At 39.8% G+C, this 26675-nt stretch overlaps 2 protein-coding genes across 14 annotated transcripts in view; one reads left to right on the forward strand and one right to left on the reverse strand.

The window, feature by feature from the left end:
- R3HDM1 (R3H domain containing 1) overlaps positions 1–6373 on the reverse strand; it is a 181318-nt gene extending 174945 nt beyond the window's left edge. For 3 of the 11 annotated variants that reach the window (XM_027132284.1, XM_027132224.1, XM_027132213.1), the window contains exon 1: positions 6186–6373. The gene's annotated coding sequence lies outside the window, so the exon portion shown is untranslated. The remainder of the gene's footprint in view (positions 1–6185) is intronic. The other 8 variants (XM_027132233.1, XM_027132193.1, XM_027132244.1 and 5 more) reach the window with 4 other exon arrangements.
- A 714-nt stretch (positions 6374–7087) lies between these two features.
- The window catches only part of ZRANB3 (zinc finger RANBP2-type containing 3), a 297735-nt gene continuing 278147 nt past the window's right edge, over positions 7088–26675 (forward strand). For all 3 annotated transcript variants that reach the window (XM_027132316.1, XM_027132307.1, XM_027132325.1), the window contains exon 1: positions 7088–7305. The gene's annotated coding sequence lies outside the window, so the exon portion shown is untranslated. The remainder of the gene's footprint in view (positions 7306–26675) is intronic.

A 26675-nucleotide genomic window follows, 5' to 3' on the forward strand; every position in this document is an offset into this window, starting at 1 on the left:
TATTTTTTTTCTGTAATTGACTTAATAATTTTAAAATAATTATAGATTCACATGAAGTGTAAAAAACAGTACAGCAAGCTCTCATGTACTCTTCATCCAGTTTCCCCCAATGATAACATTATACAGTTGGCCTTCCATATCCATAGGTTTCATATCTGTGGATCCAACCAACAGACTGAAAATACTCAGGAAAAAAATTTCAGAAAGTTCCAAAAAGCAAAACTTGAACTTGCCGTGCACTGGCAACTATTTATGCAGCATTTGCATTGTAGTTATCAATACAACGACTTAATAGCATTTGGTATTATAAGTAATCTAGATATGGTTTAAAGTATATGGGAAAATGAACATAGGTTATATGCAAATACTATGCCATTTTATACAAGGGACTTGAGCACTTGTGAATTTTGGTATCCAAGGGGAGTCCTGGAACCAATTCCCAGTGGATAACATGGGATGACTGTGTAAGTGTAGTTCAATATCAAAACCAGGTATTGACACTGATGTAATCCACAATTTTATTCAGATTTTACCAATTTTACATGCACTCCTTCGTGTGTGTTTCTATGTAATTTTATCACATGTATATAGATTTATGTAACCACCACCACAATCAAGATACAGAGCTGTTCAATCACCGCAAAGATCCCTCATGTTAACCCTTTAGAGTCACAACCACCCTTATCCTCCCACCCCATCCCCAATGCTTGGCAACCACGGATCTGCATTCTAATTTTTTCATTTTGAGAATGTTATATAAATGGAACCATGTGGTTATCCCACTTCAAGATTGTTTTTTTCACTTGGCATAATTCCTTCAAGATCCATCAAGTTGCTATATACTATGGTTTGTTCCTTTTTATTGCTGCATAGTATTCCATGGAATGGATATAGCATATGTTGTTTAACCATTCAGTCACTGAGGGGTATTTGGGTTGTTTCCAGTAAAAAGACACTTATTTTTAAACACAGAACTTCTGTAATAAGCTGCTTCCCCAAGAGGACTTTTAACATGAAGGCCTTATGCTCATTTAAGCCATTGCTTTGCATATAGGTACAGATTTTTTCCCCCCACAACATGAAAACTTAAAGAAAAAAAACCCTTTAAATCCCATAGCTGCCCTCCCCAGTGAGGGCCAAGACAACAAAGTGAAATCTGCAGTTAGTTAAACTTCTAACTCAGACTGTAAGGTGATATTTTATACCAGTATGGAACTTCTTTCATGTAGAAGGCAGATTAGTGAAGTTAATTGCACAAGCAGACCACAAAAGTAAATTATATCTGTCACTGATCAAGCTAAAGTTGGGAGAAGTCAAATTATAGTACTTTAAACTCTTAAGACAAGACAATATCAAATTATTGACTTTTAAGAACAAAGGTCAAGAGTTAAAAATGAATGTAGTTTATGTTCCATACTTAATTTCTTTTGGAGAGAAAGTAGCTTTAGGGAGTTGTAGATGAAAACTTTAGTCAAGCAGGCTACAAGAACAATCATTTAAACATGTTATGTGGTCTAGTATTTATGAAATAAGAAGGCTCAAAAACGTCACAATTTGCTTGGAGAAGTGAGCTTACAGGTAGAAATTAAGAAAAAAGTCGCAAATCTACAACTCAGATGGCAAAGAAAATAACAAAAATCATGAAGTGTAGGCTTTCAAAACTCATAGGAAAAAATTTCAAGTTAATAGGTATGTGTGGAAACTAAAAAGGTAAGAAGAGGCAAAATAATAAAGGATAAAATCTGGGAATAAAAAAACAAATTGCAGGAAAATAAGGTAGAGAACTAGTTTTGAGCCAGGATTAAATAACTCATCTCTTATTTCAACCACCAGCCAATAACTATTGAATTAAATCCTAGAAAAATACACATACTTATCAGGTATAAGCAAATCTGTTACTATGTAACATATCCTTATTTGGAAAGCAAAGTTAACTTAATAAAATTGTTTGATTATATGATTTGACTCTTTGCCCATGTCTGTATTACTAGTAAGCATTATCAGAATTCACAGGGATCAGGTGGGAAAATTATTTTACTCCTTCAGAAAAAGACTACTATTATACCGAGAACAAACAGACACGCTCCCTTCTCTTTATAATAACATCTTAGTTTATTCATCTTAAGTTATAAGTAGTAAGTTATCATCACTGTATGTAGATATGACTGCAAAGATAGTGTACTGATTCTGTGGTTTGGAGCAGCAAGTGCTATCTGAAAAGTTCACTATCATTTGGAACCACACCTTTTTGACATACAGGCTGCCCAACATATTTACAATAGATCATGAAAGTGTTAATAGTGAGATTTTCTAATGCAAATAGCAACAATATAATATAAACCTATCAGTCTTAAGGATTTATTATTGTAACATTTTCAAGAATGGAAAAAATAAAACTCTTATCAACTCTCAGTGCTTCTTTATTTCTAAGGAATTAAAACTTAACATTAGGGACTTCCCTGGTGGCACAGTGGTTAAGAACCCACCTGCCAATGCACGGGACACGGGTTCGATCCCTGGTCTGGGAAGATCCCACATGCTGCGGAGCAACTAAACCCATGCGCCACAACTACTGAGCCTGCGCTCTAAAGCCCGCAAGCCACAACTACTGAAGCCCACGTGCCTAGAGCCCGTACTCTGCAACAAGAGAAGCCACTGCAGTGAGAAGCCTGCACACCACAACAAAGAGTAGCCCCCGCTCACTTCAACTAGAGAAAGCCCGTGCGCAGCAACGGAGACCCGATGCAGCCAAAAATAAAATAAATAAAAATAAATATATTTATTTTAACCCACAAAACTTAACATTAACTCAAATGGGTATAATTATGTGTTCTATAGTGCCAGTACAAGAACATCTCTTTCATTACTTGGCAATTCTTGTCTTCTGCATAATATTTGAAAAAGTGTATTTCAATTTACAAAATTTTCTACGCTGCTGCCATTTAATGTCCCTCGAAGGAGCATCCAACTGTACTGGGTTCAGTAACTTCGGAGGTCCACCATAACATTTATATATTTCAGCTCGCTATTCAGCATAAGGTGTAGCTGCCTTGAACCCTGGCCTGGAATTACTGTCAGAAGTCATAATAAAACTGTTTTCAGGCTAACTTTAAATTTGTCTCACTGTACAAACTCCAAGGACACTATTATGTGTGAAGACCCAGTATGTTTTCAAAAGTGCCTGGGAGGAGAAAGGAACAGTGTGTCTGGCATGTTGTACCACAGAAAAGAAACACTTAAGAACTGGTAAATAATGAGAACTAAAAACAGCAACAAAACAGTAGTAAGTCTATGGCCATAACGAATTCAAACAACTTGCTTAATCTTAACACCATAAAGAGTTCAACGGTTGCTTGCCCCTGGTAGCACAATGAATGTGGAAAGCAACTATATAAACTTGATCTTGAAACATCAGCTAAATAAAATTTAAAGATATTATAATGATTTATCACTAAAATAATTTACCACACACTTTTATTCCAGATAATCCATTTGAAATAGTCAACAAACACCTGCATTTTACTGCAAAATAGAAAAATCTCCTATAGGGACTTCACTGGTGGCGCAGTGGTTAAGAATCTGCCTGCCAATGCAGGGGACACAGGTTTGAGCCCTGGTCCGGGAAGATCCCACATGCCACAGAGCAACTAAGCCCGTGTGCCACAACTACTGAGCCTGCACCCTAGAGCCCACGAGCCACAACTACTGAGCATGCAAGCCACAACTACTGAGCCTGCACTCTAGAGCCCACGAGCCACAACTACTGAAGCCTGTGCGCCTAGAGTCCGTGCTACGCAACAAGAGAAGCCAACACAATGAGAAGCCCACGCACAGCAATGAAGAGTAGCCCTGGCTCGATGCAACTAGAGGAAGCCTGTGCACAGCAAAAAAACCCAACGCAGCCAAAAAATAATAATAAAAATAAATCAAACAACAAAGACTAGATGTTTCCAAAAAATTATTTTAAAAAAATCTCCTGTAAAATAAATAACTCTTTTGTACCTGATGATCAATTTCCCACAAACCTTTCCCTTTGAAAATGGCTAATTACAAACTGCACTTAAAGTCACAGCATAAACGAAAATCCCCACAGTACTCCTCACTAACAGAACATGTTCTGAGGCTCCAACAATACTGTATGCATTTGAGAAACAAACTCATTCTCTTAATGTGTGAAAATAACAATAGTTAATATTTAACATATTGATACATACTATGTGTTAGGCACAATGTGAGAGGCTTTACATACTTCATCTCTAATCCTCACAACTCCATGAGTTAAGCATAACCACCCCCATTTTATAGATGAGGAAACTGAACTGAGGCTCATAGAGGGGTCCTGCAGCTATTAAGAGAATACAGATGCCTCCTACATTTTCATCACCCTTTCTGTACATAAGGCACGTGAGATTTAAAGCATTATAGTAATTTATCAATTACCCAAACAAGTTTTAGAAAATGCTATGCTGAGTAATGTATGCTATGGGTACTTTTTGGGGGGAGCTGAGGGGACTCACCCTTCAGGGTTATACTCAGGGTTTCATTTTTTAATTCTAACACACCATCCAAATTTCTTTCAGGTCCTGAATCTGTGGATCTATGTCAATTCTCTATCTAGGTATATTAGTTATGGAATATGGAAGATCATTAAACCATTTTAGTCTTCTCAGACCCTGAAGAAATGGTCCAATGCTTAGTCAAAACTCAGCTATTTCTTCAGAACCCAAGTTTATTCTGGTAACAAGTAAGCCTCAGGACTGGGCCCGGGGTTTTACCTCTGATTACAGACATGTCCACAACAAATTATAGAATCCATTATTTAAGAACATATTCACCCCCCACAAAGAAGCAAGGGCTGAGAAGATGAGCACTCAATCAACGCGTGAGAAAGAAGCATTCCCTTTCAAATATGGCCAAATATGTCAAATTTTGTTAGCATTCCCTCTCAAATATGGCCAAATATGTCAAATTCTGTTAAGCTGAGGTGTGTCCAATTAACCTAGTCACACTGGTATCCTACTATGTTAAATATCACACAGATTTTACTGTTTCAAATATTACAAGTAGGTGGGCTGCCAGTTTGACTTTAACCATCTTTTCATTATTCCAAAGTTCTTGTAATCATAGACATTTAGGCTAAAAGCAGAGGGTTTCTTCAGAATTACAATCAGGCAAACCATAACCTCAGAGATATATACATACATGCATATACATATATACAAATATACACATATATATATACACACACACAGTTTTTTTTTTTTTCACGAAAATCATATTAGAAAAATCATCTGCTATTTACTAAGCTCTCTTTGTCTTTTACTTAGTTGACTTGCTACCCCAATTATACGCGGGACCTGATAGCCTCAACAGTTTGTTTCTGCATAAGAGCAGAGGCACTCTCCTCTGCACCTAGCAACAAAAAAAGAGAGCGAGGAAAAACTTCAATCACACAAGAATCTGGGGGGCAGGGCCTAAGGCTCACCCATAATGTGTGTAAATCTGATCCCCGAAGTCCGTGGCACTGACAGTCATTCAACTTTCTTTGTAATATTCCCATTGTGCTTTTTCTGGTACCACACGCAAAATGCACCACCTAACATTTCACCAAACGGTCGGAATGCCTTACTTCCTTTCTAAAAATTCTCGGGGTGCAAGGCCGGGGGTGACGGCCGTGGGGTGGGCCGGGGAGCCTGAGGCACCGGCGCCAGCCACCCGGGAGAGCAGAGCCACGCACGGCACCCGCTCCGGGCAGGCCTGCTGTGGCTGGTTCCCGAGTCCCTAGGGCTGCAAAAGCAAGCAGCAGCAGCCATGGCAGGGACTTGGGAACCTTTCCCCTGCCTCCTCCGCTAGGCCTCGAGGGGTTTGCTTTTCACATGGCCCCCGGGTGGGGGCGGTGGGCACAAGGTACTGGATGCAGATGCAGTCGCAGCCGCAGCGGCGGGCCAAGCGAGCCGGGGCTCCCTCGGAACCCGACCTCCCGGCGAGGCTGGCAGCCGCAGCACCTCGGCGGGGCCCTGACTGGAGCGCCGACCGCTCGGCGGGGAAGGCCACCTTCGCACACACCACATCTTCTCCCCTGACTGCCTCCTTCTCCGTTAGCGCTACCGGTTGGCGGGCGGGGGAGGGGAGCGAAGCGCGTTATTCCCGGGGAGCTGGAGGGGGGAAGGGAGGGCATCTCTTACCCGCGTTACTGAGGAGGAGGAGAAGGAGGAGGCGGTTGGAGCGCGGCGCGGCGGGGCGACGGCGGGGCTGGGTGGGTGCAAGTAAGAGTCTTACGAAAGGGAATTAACCCCATCACCAGCCCGGACACCGGCTCCAGCGGCAGCCACGGCTGGCAAAATCCCGCCCCTTCCCACCACGCACTAGCCCCGCCTCTTCGTTCTCTTTGAGGGACAGTAGACAAATCATAGGTTGTACATCCTCGGAGTGACATGAGGATCATCCAATCACGCCTGAACAAACTGCCTTCTCTCCACCCCTTCATCTCCTCCCGGGCCGCGGGAGAGCCAGGACAAGTCTTTCTCCACCCACAAGGGAAAAAGAGCCAATCGGCTGTAAGTATCCGCCCTTGAAGGACGCAAAGGACAACCAATGATAAACCTAAGAGGACAGCCATTTTGCCCACTTGTAAAAGAGCCACCTTTTCCCACGAGTCGGAGCCCGAGGTGGGGGAGTTCTGGAAGTTTTTACTGACCTGGAGGTATTGGAAAGACAAACATATTTTTTCAAGGAGTATTTATATTGCTTTATAGGAGTAAAGGAAAATTTTCGTCCTCCATGTGGTGGGAAGTGGGGACTGCTGCTTAAGGACTTGGCTCCTCCCCTCAGCAGTAACAGGCTCTAAGCCGAACACCTGGTTCTCCAGCCTCAGCGAGGAAAGGCGGGGTGATTGCCCTCTTCGGCTTGCAGCCGACTACAGTTCCCAGCGTGCTTTGCCTCCGCCCATTTCAGCTCATCCGTTTGCTTCCCGCAAGGCCTGACGGGAATTGTAGTTCTTGGGCGGTACCCACGCCGCCTCATTGGCCAATGAGAAAGGACAAACTTTTGAATGATTTGGAGTTTGGGGCGGGGAAGTAGTCGCAGGGCTGTGGTGAAGCCTTTTCACCAACCTAGCAGAAGAAAGAAGGGTTACAAGCGAAAGGTAGTCGAGGAAGAGTTTTCTAAGAACGCCGTAGGAGTTTTAGATTCCTGGTATTTAGACTCTCTTACTTTCAGTTTGTGTCTTTGAAGTGACTTCCGCTTTGCGGCGGACACAGGCCAAACCTGTGGCGGGAGTTGGAGATTCTGCAGCGAATACACCAGGTGTGGCCGTCTGGGAGCGGCGTGGCGGGCAAGTTGGTAGTTTCTTACGTGAGAGATAGCTGAATGGAATTTAATTGCATTTTAATTAAGAGTGGGTGAAATGGGATGGGGGGAGGGTAGTTCCCAAGTCCAGAATGCCATGCTCCACCGCACTCTTCACTCCCCGAGTCTCACTTTTTTTGTCTTTTGAGTTGCTCAGGATTAGATTGCACCCATATATTTGTGGAGGGTGCCTCTAAAACCTTCACGTCTTCAGTTTGACTAAAAAGAACCGGTTCAGAAGTTCTGAGCTAACTCCTCCCACTCTTACAAACCAACTTCTAAAGTCTGGTTCGAAGGAGAAACGCTACAGAAGGGCTCATGATTGATAAGAATCGTCCCATTCTTTTTTTGGTTTGTTTGTTTTTAATGTAAAGCATACATTAAACAAGTGTCGACAGGTCATTAGAAAGACGTTGGAGCCAAAAGCCTAACAAGCTTAGCACGTTAGGCCCTGGTTTATGCCCCCCCCCCCCGCCGTCGGGGGACAAAGTTGAGTGTGTTTTTACTGTTGGACGTTCCGTTTGAGGTTGCTTGGGAAACTCATTGAACAAAAGAGATGCAGGTGTTATCAGGAAAGGCCTTCCCTCCCCAAACCTGATGGCTCTCATTTTAAACTCTTGCCAATCATTTTGACTGAGACTTTCTCAGATAAATTCTAACTCAATTTTCCCTGCGGTTTCACTAAGACTTTCTCTTAGAAATCATCTTGTAAATATTTATTGAGCACTTATACTGTATTAGGCACTATGCCAGACTTTGCGGGGAGAGCAGTGCCAAAAAGACAGGCTCCTCGTCCAAAAGTAGTGAGGAAAACAGGCCAAACAAAATGAATCGTAGTGTTACTTGTTCTTCTAATCTCTCTCTAAACTAAGTCAAATCTTCATTAGTCATGTTTTGTAGTTACTTTTTCCATTCTACTTGTGGACTGAAATAAGCATATTTTCTTTATTTTTTTTAAATTGAAGCACTAATAAGTCTGTGTCCTATACTCATGAGTTGTGTTTATGCATCAACTAGATGGTAAATTTTATGTTGTAATCCTTCTAGATATAGGAATGTAATCATACATTTCAGCCACAGTGTTCTGGTTCCACCAAAGAAAGTGTTGACTCTTGCTTTTTAATGCAGCTGGGAATTTCATACAATTAAACAGAAGAGTCTTATATAAATGCTTATTTTTTTTTGTCGTGAGGGCTTCTAGTGTAAATCAAGTCAATAAATAGTAATGGCCATCATTTTATTGAGTGTTTCCTCTGAGCCAGGAATGGTGTTAAGTGCTTTCAGTACATGTTCCCTTCAGCAATGGGCAAGTATTGTTCTGTGATGTTTTATACTTGAAGAAGTTGGAGTTCAGTGAAGTTCAATAAGACTTAAAAAAATTTTTATTGTGGTACAGTTGATTTAAAATGTTGTGTTCGTTACTACCTATAACACAGTGCATCAGTCATACATATACATATATCCACTCTTTTTTAGGTTCTTTCCCCATATACGTCATTACAGAGTATTTAATAGAGTTCCCTGTGCTATACAGTACGTCCTTATTAGTTATCTATTTTATATATAGTGGTATGTATATCAATCCTGATCTCCCAGTTTATCCCTCCCCACCCTGAATAAGACTTTAAGGCCTTGATTAGAAAATTTTGGAACTGAGATTCATATCCAGATCTGTCTCATTCCTGAGCTCTTAACCACTGCTGATTTCTGCCTCTCAAATATTTGTTGATCCCCCAATATGTGCCAGGCATATAGTGAGAAATGTGAAATTCCATCCTAGGATTCTGGAACCAGTGGTGGCAGTCACTTCCTCTTTTGAGCTATCCTTTGGCATCACCTAATACATACTCATTGTATTTAAAAATACAGGAAAATATAAAAAAGAAAGTAATCTGTATTCCTGTTAAAGATACGACTATTAAATCTTGCTGAATATCCTTACAGATCCCTAATAGGTACAGACGTGTGTATGAGTAGTATAATACTACTTTGCTCTTTTTTTAAAAAAATATTTATTTATTTTGGCTGCGCTGGGTCTTAGTTGCAGCATTCAGGATCTTCGTTGCCTTGTGAGGGATCTTCATTGCATCCTGCAGGATCTAGTTCCCTGACCAGGGATTGAACCTGGGTCCCCTGCATTGTGAGTGTGGAGTCTTAACCGCTGGACCACCAGGGAAGTCCCCTACTTTGCTCTTTTTGTAAACTGTTTTTGACTCAAAAATAGGCTGTGGATATGACTGAAAATCAGTAGCTTTTTAAAAAATAAATTTATTTATTTTATTTATTTATTTTTAGCTGCATTGGGTCTTCGTTGCTGCGTGCAGGCTTCCTCTAGTTGTGGTGAATGGGGGCTACTCTTCGTTGCAGTGCTCGGGCTTCTCATTGCGGTGGCTTCTTTTGTTGCAGAGCACGGGCTCTAGGCGTGCAGGCTTTAATAGTTGTGGCACGCGGGCTCTAGAGCGCAGGCTCAGTAGTTGTGGCGCACGGGCCTGCATTGGCAGGCGGATTCTTAACCACTGTGCCACCAGGGAAGTCCTCAATATCAGTTTTGATGGCTCTCTGGTATTACATTGTACGTTTCTAACATAACCAGTTCCTAGCTGATGGATATTTACATTATTTTTGATTAACTTCTTTTTTGATTGTGCTAAAAAATATATAAACTTTACCATCTTAACCAATTGTAAGCGTACAGAACAGTAGTGTTAAGTATATGCACCTTGTCATGCAACAGATCTCTGGAACCTTTTCATCTTGCAAAACTGAGACTCTGTACTCGTTGATCAACAACTTTTCTTTTCCTGCCTCCTGCAGCCCCTGGCAACCACCATTCTACTTTCTGTTTTCTAAGAGTTTGACTTTAGATGCCGCATATAAATGGAATCATGTAGTATTTGTCCTTCTGTAACTGGGTTATTTCACTTAGCGTCATGCCCTCATTGTTCATTCATGTTGTGGCATATGACAGGACTTCCTTTTTTTTTTAAGGCTGAATTAATATTCCATTGTTTGTATACACCATATTTTATTTATCCATTCATCTGCCAGTGAACATTTAGGTTGCTTCCACTTCTTGGCTATTGTGAATAATGCTGCAGTGAATGGGTGCGTATATCTCTTCAAGATATGTTTTTAGTTCTTTTGGATATAGGTGTTCTTTCGGATATATGTATATACGTATGTATACTTCTGGGTGTATATATATATATACACATGTATTATTCACTTATTTTTGGCTGCGTTGGGTCTCCTTTGCTGTGCATGGGCTTTCTCTAGTTGTGGCGAGAAGGGGCTACTCTTCGTTGTGGTGTGCAGGCTTCTTGTTGTGGTGGCTTCTCTTGTTGCGGAGCACGGGCTCTAGGCACGCGGGCTTCAGTAGTTGTGGCACGAGGGCTCAGTAGTTGTGGCTCACAGGCTCTTGAGCGCAGACTCAGTAGCTGTGGCACACAGGCTTAGTTGCTCCGTGGCATGTGGGATCTTCCCAGACCAGGCATCGAACCTGTGTCTCCTGCATTGGCAGGCGGATTCTTAACCACTGTGCCACCAGGGAAGTCCCGATATATACATGTATATACATGTACACGTACATGTATATGTATACTTCTGGGTATGTATATACACGTATGTATACCCAGAAGTAGGATTGCTGGATCAATTATTAACTTTTAAAAGCAATGCTGTCATGAACACCATTTTTGTATGTTTGCCTGATTATCCCTTAAATCTAACTTTTTAGAAATAGTATTATTTAGTGTTATTTATTAATACAATACTCTGTAATTCCTAAATTGCTCTACAGAAAGGTTATGCCTATTTTCTTTCCTAACAGTGTGTGAGAGCACCTGTTTCCCATCTTTTATTCTATCCAGTATGATTGTGAAAAGTGATCCCTCATTTATTTAATTCTGTCTAGTTGAATTCTGTTTATGTTGAGCATCTTTTATGTGTATATTGTCCATTGTTGTCTACTCTTTTTTTTTAATAAATTTATTTATGTATTTATTTTTGGCTGGGTTGGGTCTTCGTTTCTGTGCGAGGGTTTTCTCCAGTTGCAGCGAACGGGGGCCACTCTTCATCGCGGTGAGCAGGCCTCTCACTGTCGTGGCCTCTCCTGTTGCGGAGCACAGGCTCCAGACTTGCAGGCTCAGTAGTTGTGGCTCACGGGCTTAGTTGCTTCGCGGCATGTGGGATCTTCCCAGACCAGGGCTCGAACCTGCGTCCCCTGCATTGGCAGGCAGATTCCCAACCACTGCGCCAGCAGGGAAGCCCTGTTGTCTACTCTCTTGAATAGACTGTTGTTATCTATCATAGTCCCTTAGTAATTTTAAAGAAATTACTTCCTAGGTTTTTAACTCCTTGTCATGTATTTTGCCTTTATTCTCATTTTGAAATTTGTCTTTTTAACTTTTTAATGCTGTTTTTCTATGACATAGTGTAAATTATTTTAGTGTCGAAATTTATGTCTTTTCCCTTAGGGTTTCTAGATTATTTGTGATGCTTAGAAAAAGCTTTATGATGATTAGAAGTAGATAATAAAACATAATATGTATATATAATTTTTATTTGTTGTTACATTTGGTTTCACAATATATATACACTTGGTTTTGTTTGGATTCTCTACTCTGTCATTGTTCTGTCTTTTCTGTGACTTGTACCATACCCATTTTCTTAATTTCTATAACTTGATAGTATGTTTTGATATCTGGCATGTGTGGTGTGCTTCCACTTTTTTAGACATTGTCTTGTCCCTTGTCACATTTTCTTGTATTTTGGTGTCATTTTGTCAAATTAAAAACAAACATCTGAAAGAACCAAAAGAAAACAAAAGAAACATCTGAAAGAAACAAAACAAAACAAACATCTGCACTTTTATTTTTTAAATTTTTTGGCTGCTTCACGTAGCTTGCCAGATTTAGTTCCCCAACCAGGGATTAAACCCGCGCCCCCTGCAGTGGAAGCGCGGAGTCTTAACCACTGCACCACCAGGGAAGTCCCAATATCTGCACTTTTATATTTTAACAAAATACAAATTTAACTTTATATAGATATGAAATACTACTTAAAGGCAATACAGAATTTTTCTTAGTACGGTCAGTGTTCAATGAGGCATTCTGTGCTTTGTTAAAACATGTTTTTATTACAGAGTTGAAGGTAAATGGTGACAGTTTAAGAGCACATCTAATTTTTTAAATTATATAATCATGTTTTAGGGCTTCCCTGGTGGCGCAGTGGTTGAGAGTCCGCCTGCCGATGCAGGGGACACGGGTTCGTGCCCTGGTCCAGGAGGATCCCACATGCCGCAGAGAGGCTGGGCCTGTGAGCCATGGCCGCTGAGCCTGCGCGTCTGGAGCCTGTGCTGCGCAACGGGAGAGGCCACAACAATGAGAGGCCCGCATACCGCAAAAAAAAAACAAAAAAATTATATAATCACTTTTTATACAGAGACTAACATTTTGTAGGTGGCTTTCTGTAGGACCTGTTGACTTCTGGATTCTTATCTCTATTTATAACAACTTATTCCACTGTACCTCATAGCCTTTTCAGAGTACTTCAAATTCATCATATCCCCTAAATCTATTCCTCTTCTCTTCTCCTTTCCTCTCTATCTCAGTTGTTTATTTGGTCAAGAAATATTAACCATCTACTATGAGAGGTATTAGATAATGGTCAAGAGGATGGGATCCAGGCTGCCTAGGCTTAATTGTGCTTTCTGCCTTGTACTACTTGAGTGACCATAGGCAGATTACTTTATCAGGTGTCTTTGTTTCCTTATCTGTAAAATTGAGATAAAAGAAGTCATAGGCCATTATGAGGCTTAAATGACTTAATATATGTAAAACACCTGAAATAGTGCCTGGTACTTAGTAAGTGTATGTTGGGTTTTGTTTGTTTGTTTTATTTTTAGTAGAATAAGTAACTTTTTCAATATATTAATCTCCGATAAATCTCATTCCTATGTACAGAAATTTCAAGTTTGTAAAGTATAATTCTTTGGTTCTATAATGGAACATTAATTAAGACAAATTACTTTTAAAACACATCACTTTCAACCAGAATAAAAAGGGTTTTGTTAATATTGTTTCTGTTGACCTGGCTGATGCTAGAGTACTGAAGTAAAACAGTGTTATACAGGACATTTGTGGTCCTTGACATTATGAAGGCATTCTAATAGGAGGGAGTAAACAGATGAAAATAATTGCCAATCGCAGTTAAGTGCTTAAAGGAAACGAATTGATATTAAGGAAAATGTAGGAGAGTCCAGTTGGGAACTACTGCAGTATTCCAGTTGAGCACTGATGGCTTGGGGTTGGTGATGGCAATGGAACTGGAAAGAACTGAATAGATTTGAGATATATTGGGGGAATAATTAATAATAAGTGGATGTAATTTGGTGGTTAAGAAGCAGAAATCAAGAATGAACTCAGGTTGCTGGTTTGAGTAACTTGCAGGGTTGCACTGTTACTGAGAGATTTGGTCACGGAGCACACAATTTGATAGAGAAATCAAGACCTTGGTTTTGGACATTTAGGCTAGAAGTGTGTATGTATGGTCAGGCCACTAGAAGTATGGTCAGGCCACTTAAGATGGTTGTTCTCTTGCTCTCTGTACGTCCCCTGCTCCATCCCTGCATGCTTCACCTACACTCAACTCACCTGACTGACCTTCCTGTGAGTATTTCCCTCAGGCCCCAGCTAGTGATTGTTCTTATCAAAGGGGCAGTGAGGGGCGCGCCAGTAGTGGGACTGGTTTCCTTGGTAGCTAATGCCCCCACCTGCATCAATTCCCCTATAACTGGTAATCTCCCCTAACCCCTGGGAGCGATTACTGCCACCTTGTCCTGCCCACCTTGCACTGTAGACTATTGCTCCAGGACCCTGCTTCAGACATGTAAACTCCCCCATCCATTAAACCACTGATGCCTCTGTTGCTGACTCCAGGCTCTTTCTTCGGTCTTAAAGCTGGGCAAGTGCAGACCTTGTAGGCCTGCCAGGTGCAGCCCAACACTTTGAGATTTTCAAAATGTCAGGTAGGTAATTAGATGTAGGAGTCTGAAGCTAAAGAGATTATAAATTGTACTACCTGGACTATTTGTGGTAGCCTTCGAAAAGGTTGTCCATTCTTCCAAATTTGACAAGGTAATCTTTGTAAAGTAGCAACTTGGTTAAACTCTGGAAAAGGCTCCCAATTTCTTACAGACTAAAGTCCAAACTCTTTTTAGCATGGCATATGAGAACCTCCCTGACCTGACCTGTTTTTACTTCTTTACCATTTATCACAAAGCATCTTATTTTTTAGCTATACTAAACTGCTTAGTATTTTCTGAAACTGTGGTATTGGAAGTATGGCTTCTTTCTCCCTAGAATATCCTTATCTTTATTCTCCACCGGCAAATTCCATTCTTCCTTCAAGTTTCAATTTAAGAGTTACATCAGATATTTAAATAAGGTGTACTATGTTCCAAGCATTTTTTCTCCTAACTGAAGCCTTCTTTGATTGCTTGCTACCTTAGAGGATTCAACACTCCCACTTATGTGTGGTATTCTTATGCATACTTCTTTCATGTGTGCTTATTGCCTTGTGTTGCAATTATTTGTTTATAACTCTTATTTTCATCTTAGATTTAGCTGGAAGGTAGGCTACAATGACACAAATTCATCTTTGTTTACCTGGTACTCTCTGTGATACCTATTATATGCCTAGTACGTAATAGATACTCAATAATTAGTTGTTGAATGAGTGATTTTAAGAGGCAGTGTTGCATAATAGCAAAAATTCAGACTTTTACGTTACTAACTGGTGATAACTTATTTAATATCTTTGAACCTCAATTTTCTTGTCCTTAATGTGAGGATAATGATACTTATCTTTCTGAGTTGTTTTGGGAATTACAGGAGATTTCCTAAAATTTCCCAGTGTTCTGCCTCACAGAAAGAGATCAGTCAATAAGTGGGAGTTATTTTATCATTATTCTAAAAACAGTTGCCTGTAGAATGAAAGACTCTAGGGTCCTTGCTTTTTTTCTTCTTTATTTTTTCCCTTTTATTTATTTATTTTTTAATCGAGGTATAGTTGTTTAACAATGTTGTGTTAGTTTCTACTGCACAGCAAAGTGGAGTTCCCTGTGCTATACAGCAGATTCTTTTTTTTTTAATTTAATTTTATTTATTTTACATACAGCACGTTCTTATTAGTTATGTATTTTATACATATTAGTGTATATATGTCAATCCCAATCTCCCAATTCATCCCACCACTACCACCCCCACCCCGCCACTTTGCCCCTTTGGTGTCCATACGTTTGTTCTCTACATCTGTGTCTCTGTTTCTCCCTGCAAACCGGTTCATCTGTACCATTTTTCTAGGTTCCACATATATGCGTTAATATACGATATTTGTTTTTCTCTTTCTGACTTACTTCACTCTGTATGACAGTCTCTAGATCCATCCACGTCTCTACAAATGACCCAATTTCATTCCTTTCTATGGCTGAGTAATATTCCATTGTATATATGTACCACATCTTCTTTATCCATTTGTCTGTCGATGGGCATTTAGGTTGCTTCCATGACCTGGCTATTGTAAACAGTGCTGCAATGAACATTGGGGTGCATGTGTCTTTTTGAATTATGGTTTTCTATGGGTATATGCCCAGTACTGCGATTGCTGGGTCATATGGTAATTCTATTTATAGTTTTTTAAAGAACCTCCATATTGTGCTCCATAGTGGCTGTATCCATTTACATTCCCACCAACAGTGCAAGAGGGTTCCCAATTCTCCAAACCCTCTCCAGCATTTGTTGTTGGTAGATTTTCTGATGATGCCCATTCACCTGGTGTGAGGTGATACCTCACTGTAGTTTTGATTTGCATTTCTCTAATAATTAGTGATGTTGAGCAGGTTTTCATGTGCTTCTTGGCCATCTCTATGTCTTCTTCGGAGAAATGTCTATTTAGGTCTTCTGCCCATTTTAGGATTGAGTTGTTTGTTTTTTTAATATTGAGCTGCATGAGCTGTTTATATATTTTGGAGATTAATCCTTTGTCTGTTGATTCGTTTGCAAATATTTTCTCCCATTCTGAGGGTTGTCTTTTTGTCTTGTTTGTAGTTTCCTTTGCTTTGCAAAAGTTTTTAAGTTTCATTAGGTCCCATTAGTTTACTTTTGTTTTTATTTCCATTACTCTAGGAGGTGGGTCAAAAAAGGTCTTGCTGTGATTTATGTCAAAGAGTGTTCTTCCTATGTTTTCCTCTAAGAGTTTTATAGTGTCTGGTCTTACATTTAGGTCTCTAATCCAATTTTTTTTTTTTTTTTTACATCTTTATTGGAGTATAATTGCTTTACAATGGTGTGTTAGTTTCTGCTTTATGACAAAGTGAATCAGTTATACATATGTTCCCATATCTCTTGCGTCTTCCTCCCTCCCACCCTCCCTATCCCACCCCTCCAGGTGGTCACAAAGCAGGGAGCTGATCTCCCTGTTCTATGCTGCTGCTTCCCACTAGCTATCTACCTTACGTTTGGTAGTGTATATATGTCCATGCCTCTCTCTCGCTTTGTCACAGCTTACCCTTCCCCCTCCCCATATCCTCAAGTCCATTCTCTAGTAGGTCTGTGTCTTTATTCCTGTCTTACCCCTAGGTTTTTCATGACATATTTTTTCCCTTAAATTCCATATATATGTGTTAGCATACGGTATTTGTCTTTCTCTTTCTGACTTACTTCACTCTGTATGACAGACTGTAGGTCTATCCACCTCATTACAAATAGCTCAGTTTCGTTTCTTTTTATGGCTGAGTAATACTCCGTTGTATATATGTGCCACATCTTCTTTATCCATTCATCCGATGATGGACACTTAAGTTGTTTCCATCTCCGGGCTTTTGTAAATAGAGCTGCAATGAACATTTTGGTACATGAGTCTTTTTGAATTATGGTTTTCTCAGGGTATATGCCCAGTAGTGGGATTGCTGGGTCATATGGTAGTTCTATTTGTAGTTTTTTAAGGAACCTCCATACTGTTCTCCATAGTGGCTGTACCAATTCACATTCCCACCAGCAGTGCAAGAGTGTTCCCTTTTCTGCACACCGTCTCCAGCATTTATTGTTTCTAGATTTTTTGATGATGGCCATTCTAACTTATGTGAGATGATATCTCATTGTCATTTTGATTTGCATTTCTCTAATAATTAATGATGTTGAGCATTCTTTCATGTGTTTGTTGGCAGTCTGTATGTCTTCTTTGGAGAAATGTCTATTTAGGTCTTCTGCCCATTTTTGGATTGGGTTGTTTGTTTCTTGTTATTGAGCTGCATGAGCTGCTTATAAATTTTGGAGATTAATCCTTTGTCAGTTGCTTCATATGCAAATACTTTCTCCCATTCTGAGGGTTGTCTTTTGGCCTTGTTTATGTTTTACTTTGCTATGCAAAAGCTTTGAAGTTTCATTAGGTCCCATTTGTTTATTTTTATTTCCATTTCTCTAGGAGGTGGGTCAAAAAGGATCTTGCTGTGATTTATGTCATAGAGTGTTCTGCCTATGTTTTTCTCTAAGAGTTTGATAGTTTCTGGCCTTACATTTAGGTGTTTAATCCATTTTCAGCTTATTTTTGTGTATGGTGTTAGGGAGTGTTCTAATTTCATTCTTTTACATGTACCTGTCCAGTTTTCCCAGCACCACTTATTGAAGAGACTGTCTTTTCTCCATCATATATCTTTGCCTACTTTGTCATAGATTAGATGACCATAGATGCATGTGTTTATCTCTGTGCTTTCTATCTGGTTCCATTGCTCTATATTTTTGTTTTTGTGCCAGTACCATATTGTTTTGCTTCCCATAGCTTTGTAGTATAGTCTGAAGTCAGGGAGCCTGATTCCTCCAGGTCCGTTTTTCTTTCTCAAGATTGCTTTGGCTATTCGGGGTCTTTTGTGTTTCCAGACAAATGTGAAATTTTTTGTTCTAGTTCTGTGAAAAATGCCAGTGGTAGTTTGATAGGGATTGCATTGAATCTGTAGATTGCTTTGGGTAGTAGAGTCATTTTCACAATGTTGATTCTTCCAATCCAAGAACGTGGTATATCTCTCCATCTATTTGTATCATCTTTAATTTCTTTCATCAGTGTCTTATAATTTTCTGCATATAGGTCTTTTGTTTCCTTAGGTAGGTTTATTCCTAGATATTTTATTCTTTTTGTTACAGTGGTAAATGGGAGTGTTTTCTTAATTTCACTTTCATATTTTTCATCATTAGTGTATAGGAATGCAAGAGATTTCTGTGCATTACTTTTGTATCCTGCTACTTTACCAAATTCATTGATTAGCTCTGGTAGTTTTCTGGTAGCATCTTTAGGATTTTCTATGTATAGTATCATGTCATCTGCAGACAGTGACAGCTTTACTTCTTCTTTTCCGATTTGGATTCCTTTTATTTCCTTTTCTTCTCTGATAGCTGTGGCTAAAACTTCCAAAACGATGTTGAATAATAGTGGTGAGAGTGGGCAACCTTGTCTTGTTCCTGATCTTAGTGGAAGTGGTTTCAGTTTTTCACCATTGAGGATGATGTTGGCTGTGGGTTTGTCATATATGGCCTTTATTATGTTGAGGAAAGTTCCCTCTATGCCTACTTTCTGGAGGGTTTTTATCATAAATGGGTGTTGAATTTTGTCGAAAGCTTTTTCTGCATCTGTTGAGATGGTCATATGGTTTTTCTCCTTCAATTTGTTAATATGGTGTATCACATTGATTGATTTGCGTATATTGAAGAAACCGTGCATTCCTGGGATAAACCCCACTTGATCATGGTGTATCGTCCTTGTAACGTGCTTTTGGATTCTGTTTGCTAATATTTTGTTGAAGATTTTTGCATCTGTGTTCATCAGTGTTATTGGCCTGTAGTTTTCTTTCTTTGTGATGTCTTTGTCTCGTTTTGGTATCAGGGTGATGGTGGCCTCGTAGAATGAGTTTGGGAGTATTCCTCCCTCTGCTATCTTTTGGAAGAGTTTGAGAAGGATAGGTGTTAGTTCTTCTCTAAGTGTTTGATAGAATTCACTGTGAAGCCATCTGGTCCTGGGCTTTTGTTTGTTGGAAGATTTTTAATCACAGTTTCAGTTTCAGTGCTTGTGATTGGTCTGTTCCTATTTTCTATTTCTTCCTGGTTCAGTCTCAGAAGGTTGTGCATTTCTAAGAATTTGTCCATTTTTTCCAGGTTGTCCATTTTATTGGCATAGAGTTGCTTATAGTAATCTCTCATGAACCTTTGTATTTCTGCAGTGTCAGTTGTTACTTCTTTTTCATTTCTAATTCTATTGATTTGAGTCTTCTCCCTTTTTTTCTTGATGAGTCTGGCTAATGGTTTATCATTTTGTTTATCTTCTCAAAGAACCAGCTTTTAGTTTTATTGAACTTTGCTATCGTTTCCTTAATTTCCTTTTCATTTATTTCTAATCTGATCTTTATGATTTTTTTCCTTCTGCTAACTTTGGGGTTTTTTGGTTCTTCTTTCTCTAATTGCTTTAGGTGTAAGGTTAGGTTGTTTGTTTGAGATGTTCCTTGTTTTTTAAGGTAGGATTATATTGCTATTAACTTCCCTCTTAGAACTGCTTTTGCTGCATCCCATAGGTTTTGGGTCGTCCTGTTTTCATTATCATTTGTTTCTAGGTATTTTTTGATTTCCTCTTTGATTTCTTCAGTGATCTCTTGGTTATTAAATAGTGTATTGTTTAGCCTCCATGTGTTTGTATTTTTTACAGATTTTTTCCTGTAATTGATATCTAGTCTTATAGTGTTGTGCTTGGAAAAGATACTTGATATGATTTCAATTTTCTTAAATTTACCCAAAGCTTGATTTGTGACCCAAGATATGATCTATCCTGGAGAATGTTTCATGAACACTCGAGAAGAATGTGTATTCTGTTATTTTTGGATGGAATGTCTTATAAATATCAATTAAGTCCATCTTGTTTAATGTATCATTTAAAGTTTGTGTTTCCTTATTTATTTTCATTTTGGATGATCTGTCCATTGGTGAAAGTGGGATGTTAAAAGTCCCCTACTATGATTGTGTTACTGTCAGTTTCCCGTTCTGTGGTTGTTGGTATTTGCCTTATGTATTGAGGTGATCCTATGTTGTATGCATAAATATTTACAATTGTTATATCTTCTTCTTGGATTGATCCCTATATCATTATGTAGTGTCCTTTTTTGTCTCTTGTAATAGTCTTTGTTTTAAAGTCTATTTTGTCTGATGTGAGAATTGCTACTCCAGCTTTCTTTTGGTTTCCATTTGCATGGAATATCATTTTGCACCCCCTCACTTTCAGGCTGTATGTGTCCCTAGGTCTGAGGTGGTCTCTTGTAGACAGCATATATACGGGTTTTGTTTTTCTATCCATTCAGCCAGTCAATGTCTTTTGCTTGGAGCATTTAATCCATTTACATTTAAGGTAATTATCGATATGTATGTTCCTATTACCATTTTCTTAATTGTTTTGGGTTTGTTATTGTAGGTCTTTTCCTTCTCTTGTGTTTCCTGCCTAGAGAAGTGCCTTTAGCATTTGTTGTAAAGCTGGTTTGTTGGTGCTTAATTCTCTTAGCTTTTGCTTGTCTGTAAAGATTTTAATTTCCCCGTCAAATCTGAATGAGATCCTTGCTGGGTAGAGTAATCTTGGTTGTAGGTTTCTCCCTTTCATCACTTTAAATATGTCCTGCCACTCCCTTCTGGCTTGCAGCGTTTCTGCTGAAAGATCAGCTGTTAACCTTATAGGGATTCCCTTGTGTGCCATTTGTTGTTTTTCCCTTGCTGCTTTTAATATTTTTTCTTTGTATTTAGTTTTTGATAGTTTGATTAATATGTCTTAGCGTGTTTCTCCTTGGATTTATCCTGTATGGGACTCTCTGTGCTTCCTGGACTTGATTAACTATTTCCTTTCCCATATTAGAGAAGTTTTCAACTATAATTTCTTCAAATATTTTCTCAGTCCCTTTCTTTTTCTCTTTTTCTTCTGGGACCCCTATAATTCAAATGTTGGTGCATTTAATGTTGTCCCAGAGGTCTCTGAGAATGTCCTCAATTCTTTTCATTCTTTTTTCTTTATTCTGCTCTGCAGTAGTTATTTCCACTATTTTATCTTCCAGGTCACTTACCCGTTCTTCTGCCTCAGTTATTCTGCTATTGATCCCTTCTAGAGAATGTTTAATTTCATTCATTGTTTTGTTCATCACTGTTTGTTTTCTCTTTAGTTTTTCTAGGTCCTTGTTAAACGTTTCTTGTATTTTCTCCATTCTATTTCCAAGATTTTGGATCATCTTTACTATCATTATTCTGAATTCTTTTTCAGGTAGACTGCCTAATTCCTCTTCACTTGTTAGGTCTGGTGGGTTTTTTCCTTGCTCCTTCATCTGCTGTGTGTTTCTCTGTCTTCTCATTTTGCTTAACTTACTGTGTTTGGGGTTTCCTTTTCGCAGGCTGCAGGTTCATAGTTCCTGTGCTTTTTGGTGTCTGTCCCTAGTGGCTAAGGTTGGTTCAGTGGATTGTGTAGGCTTCCTGGTGGAGGGCACTAGTGCCTGTGTTCTGCTGGATGAGGCTGGACCTTGTCTTTCTGGTGGGCAGCTCCATGTGTGGTGGTGTGTTTTGTGGTGTCTGTGGCCTTATTATGATTTTAGGCAGCCGCTCTGCTAATGGATGGGGTTGTGTTCCTTTCTTGCTATTTGTTTGACATAGGGTGTCCTGCACTGTAGCTTGCTGGTCGTTGAGTGGAGCTGGGTCTTGGCATTGAGATAGAGATCTCTGGGAGATTTTCATCGCTTGATATTACGTGGAGCTGGGAGGTCTCTTGTGGACCAGTGTCCTGAATTTGGCTTACCTACCTCAGGCACAGCCCTGACGCCTGGCTGGAGCACCAAGACCCTGTCCTCCACACAGCTGAGAATAAAAGGGAAAAAAGAAAGAAAGAAAGAGGAAGATAAAATAAAATGAAATAAAATAAAGTAAAATAAAGTTAAAATTAAAAAGAAAAAAAATGATTAAAAATTTTTTAAGTAATTAAAAAAAGAAAGAAAGAAAGAAGAGAGCAACCAAACCAAAAACCAAATCCACCAATAACAAATGCTAAAAACTATACTTAAAAAAACCCAAACAAACAAACAAAAAAGGACAGACAGAACCCAGGGCAAATGGTAGAAGCAAAGCTATACAGACAATATCACACACAGAGTCATACACATACACACTCATAAAAAGAGAAAAAGGGAAATAAATATATATATCGTTGCTCCCAAAGTCCACCTCCTCAATTTGGGATGATTCGTTGTCTATTCAGGTATTCCACAGATGCAGGATTCATCAAGTTGATTGTGGAGATTTAATCCGCTGCTTCGGAGGCTGCTGGGAGAGATTTCCCTTTCTCTTCTTTGTTCGCACAGCTCCCGGGGTTCAGCTTTGAATTTGGCCCCGCCTCTGCGTGTAGGTCGCCTGAGGTCATCTGTTCTTTGCTCAGACAGGATGGGGTTAAAGGAGCAGCTGATTCAGAGGCTCTGGCTCACTCAGGCCGGTGGGAGGGAGAGGTACGGATTTCTGGTCGAGCCTGCGTCAGCAGAGGCTGGCGTGGTGTTGCACCAGCCTGAGGCATGCCCTGTGTTCTCCCGGGGAAGTTGTCCCTGCATCACGGGACCCTGGCGGTGGTGGGCTGCGTAGGCTCCCGGGAGTGGTGGTAGAGGTGTGGATAGTGACCTGTGCTTGCAGGTGCTCCTTGGTGGCGGCTGCAGCAGCCTTAGCGTCTCATGCCCATCTCTGGGGTCCGTGCTGATAGCTGCGGCTCTTGCCCATCTCTGGAGCTCCTTTAAGCAGCGCTCTTAATCCCCTCTCCTCGCACACCAGGAAACAAAGAGGCAGGAAAAAGTCTCTTGCCTCTTCGGCAGTTCTAAACCTTTTCCCGGACTCCCTCCCGGGTAGCTCTGGTGCACTGGCCCCCTTCAGGCTGTGTTCATGTAGCCAAGCTCAGTCTTCTCCCTGGGATCTGACCTCCGAAGCCAGAGCCTCAGCTCCCAGCCCCCGCCCGCCCTGGTGGGTGAGCATACAAGCCTCTTGGGTTGGTGAGTGCTGGTCAGCACTGATCCTCTGTGTGGGAATCACTCCGCTTTGCCCTCCACACCCCTGTTGCGCTCTCCTCCATGGCTCTGAAGCTTCCCCCCTCCACCCTCCTGCAGTCTCCGCCCATGAAGGGGCTTCCTAGTGTGTGGAAACCTTTCCTCCTTCACAGCTCCCTCCCATTGGTGCAGGTCCCTTCCCTATTCTTTTGTCTCTTTTTTTTTTTCTTTTGCCCTACCCAGGTACGTGGGGAGTTTCTTGCCTTTTGGGAGGTCTGAGGTCTATATCAGTGTTCAGTAGGTGTTCTGTAGGAGTTGTTCCACAGTAGATGTATTTCTGATGTATTTTGGGGGAGGAAGGTGATCTCCAAGCCTTACTCTTCTGCCATCTTGAAACTCCCTCTGTTGGAAGATGTTTAATCACAGTTTGAATTTCATTCCTTGTGATTGGTCTGTTCATATTTTCTACTTCCTCCTGGTTCAGTCTTGGAAGGTTATACCTTTTTAAGAATTTGTCCATTTCTTCCAGGTTCTCCATTTTATTGGCATAGAGTTGCTTGTAGTAGTCTTATATGATGCTTTGTATTTCTGCGGTCTCTGTTGTAACTTCTCCTTTTTCATTTCTAGTTTTATTGTTTTGAGTCCTATCCCTCTTTTTCTTGATGAGTCTGGCTAAAGGTTTATCAATTTTGTTTCTCTTCTCAAAGAACCAGCTTTTAGTTTTATTTATCTTTGCTATTGGTTTTTTTGTTTCTATTTCATTTATTTCTGCTCTGATCTTTATGATTTCTTTCCTTCTACTTACTTTGGGTTTTGTTTGTTCTTCTTTCTCTAGTTCCTTTAGGTGTAAGTTTATATTATTTGTTTGAGATTTTTATTGTTTCTTGAGGTAGCCTTTCATTGCTATAAACTTCCCTCTTAGAACTGCTTTTGCTGCATCCCATAGTTTTTGGATCATCGCGTTTTCATTGTAATTTGTCTCTAGGTATTTTTTGATTTCCTCTTTCATTTCTTCAGTGATCTCTTGGTTATTTAGTAACGTATTGTTTAACCTCCATGTGTTTGTGTTTTTTCCATCTTTTTCCATCTTTTTGATTTCTAATCTCATAGTGTTGTGGTCGGAAAAGATGCTTGACATAATTTCAATTTTCTTAAATTTACCAAGGCTTGATTTGTGACCCAAGATGTGATCTATCCTGGAGAATGTTCCGTGTTCACTTGAGATATGTATGTTCCTATTACCATTTTCTTGTTATTGGTTTGTTTTTGTAGGTCCTTTTCTTCTTTTGTGTTTCCCACTTAGAGAAGTTCTTTTATCATTTTTCGTAGAGCTGGTTTGGTGGTGCTGAATTCTCTTAGCTTTTGATCGTCTGTAAAGCTTTTGATTTCTCCATCGAATCTGAATGAGATCCTTGCTGGGTAGAGTAATCTTGGTTGTAGATTCTTCCCTTTCATCACTTTAAATATATCATGCCACTCCCTTCTGGCTTGTTGAGTTTCTGCTGAGTAATCAGTTGTTACCTTATGGGAGTCCCCTTGTATGTTGTCATTTTTCCCTTGTTGCTTTCAGTAATTTTTCTTTGTCTTTAATTTTTGTCAGTTTGATTACTGTGTGTCTCGGTGTGTTTCTCCTTGGGTTTATCCTGCCTGGGACTCTCTGCACTTCTTGGACCTGGGTGGCTATTTCCTTTCCCATGTTAGGGAAGTTTTTGACTATAATCTGTTCACATATTTTCTCTGGTCCTTTCTCTCTCTCTTCTTCTGGGACCCCTATAATGCGAATGTTTTTCCGTTTAGTGTTGTTCTAGAGGTCTCTTAGGCTGTCTTCATTTCTTTTCATTCTTTTTCCATTATTCTGTTCCGCAACAGTGAATTCCACCTTTCTGTCTTCCAGGTCACTTATCTGTTCTTCTGCCTCAGATATTCTGCTATTGATTCCTTCTAGTGTAGTTTTCATTTCAGTTATTTTATTGTTCATCTCTGTTTGTTTGTTCTTTAATTCTTCTAGGTGTTTGTTCTTTAATCCTTCTAGGTCTTTGTTAAACATTTCTAGCATCTTCTTGATCTTTGCCTCCATTCTTTGTCTGAGGTCCTGGATCATCCTCACTATCATTATTCTGAACTCTTTTTCTGGAAGGTTGCCTATCTCTATTTCATTTAGTTGTTTTTCTATGGTTTTATCTTGTTCCTTCATCTGGTACAAAGTCCCCTGCCTGTTTATTTTGTCTATCTTTCTGTGAATGTGGTTTTCCTTCCACAGGCTGCAGAATTGTAGTTTTTCTTGCTTTTGTTGTCTGCCCTCTCCAGCAGGTTCTTATTAGTTATCTATTTTTTACATATTAGTGTACATATGTCAATCCCAGTCTCCCAATTCATTCCATCCCCCACCTGCCTGTCCTTGCTTTTAAAATAATTAGACATTAGATATGGCAGTTTTTTTAAAGCCACATTAGTGATTTCTAAAACATTATATAATTTTATAGTTTACTGAAATTGATCTTTTATCGTTTTAGAATATTTAATTTTAGTAACAAAATGTGATTTTAATTTATCAAATTTAGTTTGTAGCTTACTGACTGACCTTCCATAGCTATATCAGATAAAACATGTAAGCTGAATGTATACTGTTATGTAAGCATGAAGTATGTTTAGATATGAAATTTACAAGTCCCGATCAAATCTGAATAGTTTCTAAGACTGAGTATATGATTTTGTGTGTAATCGCTGAAGATATTTGAGTAGGTAAGAGTCATCTTCATTGACTACCTTTTTAAGCTCATAATCAAACTGTTGTTGTTGTTAGTCTGTGTGTAACTGAGCAGGACCCTATGGGGCCTTCCTGGGACAGACTGCTCCCCCATATCCTCTCCTTTAGCTCCTCTATGAAGTATCTATATAATAGTATCTGATACATGTTTCCTGAGCAAATGGGAGAAATTAACTACTTGATGACCATGAGTACATAGCCCCAGGCCTATAGGTGCCTAAGGATTGATAATGTTAACCCCTGTGACATGGCCCTGTTACTTCATCGTCAACCAATCAGAGAATTGTACATGAGCTGATCACATGCCCTGGGATGCCCCTCTGTCAGTGTGCCTTTAAAAATGCTTTGCTTAAACCCATGGGGATTTCAGGTGTTTTGAGCACTAGTTGCCCTGGACTACTTGCTTGATGTCCTACAGTAAATGCCATGCTTTCCTTCATCACAACCTGGTGTCAGTATATTGGCTTTACTGCATGTCAGCAT

This window comes from Aethalodelphis obliquidens, unplaced genomic scaffold (assembly GCF_003676395.1).
Source record: "Aethalodelphis obliquidens isolate GAN/ISIS:26980383/991018 unplaced genomic scaffold, ASM367639v1 scaffold2, whole genome shotgun sequence".
In the NCBI taxonomy this organism is placed as follows: domain Eukaryota; kingdom Metazoa; phylum Chordata; class Mammalia; order Artiodactyla; family Delphinidae; genus Aethalodelphis; species Aethalodelphis obliquidens.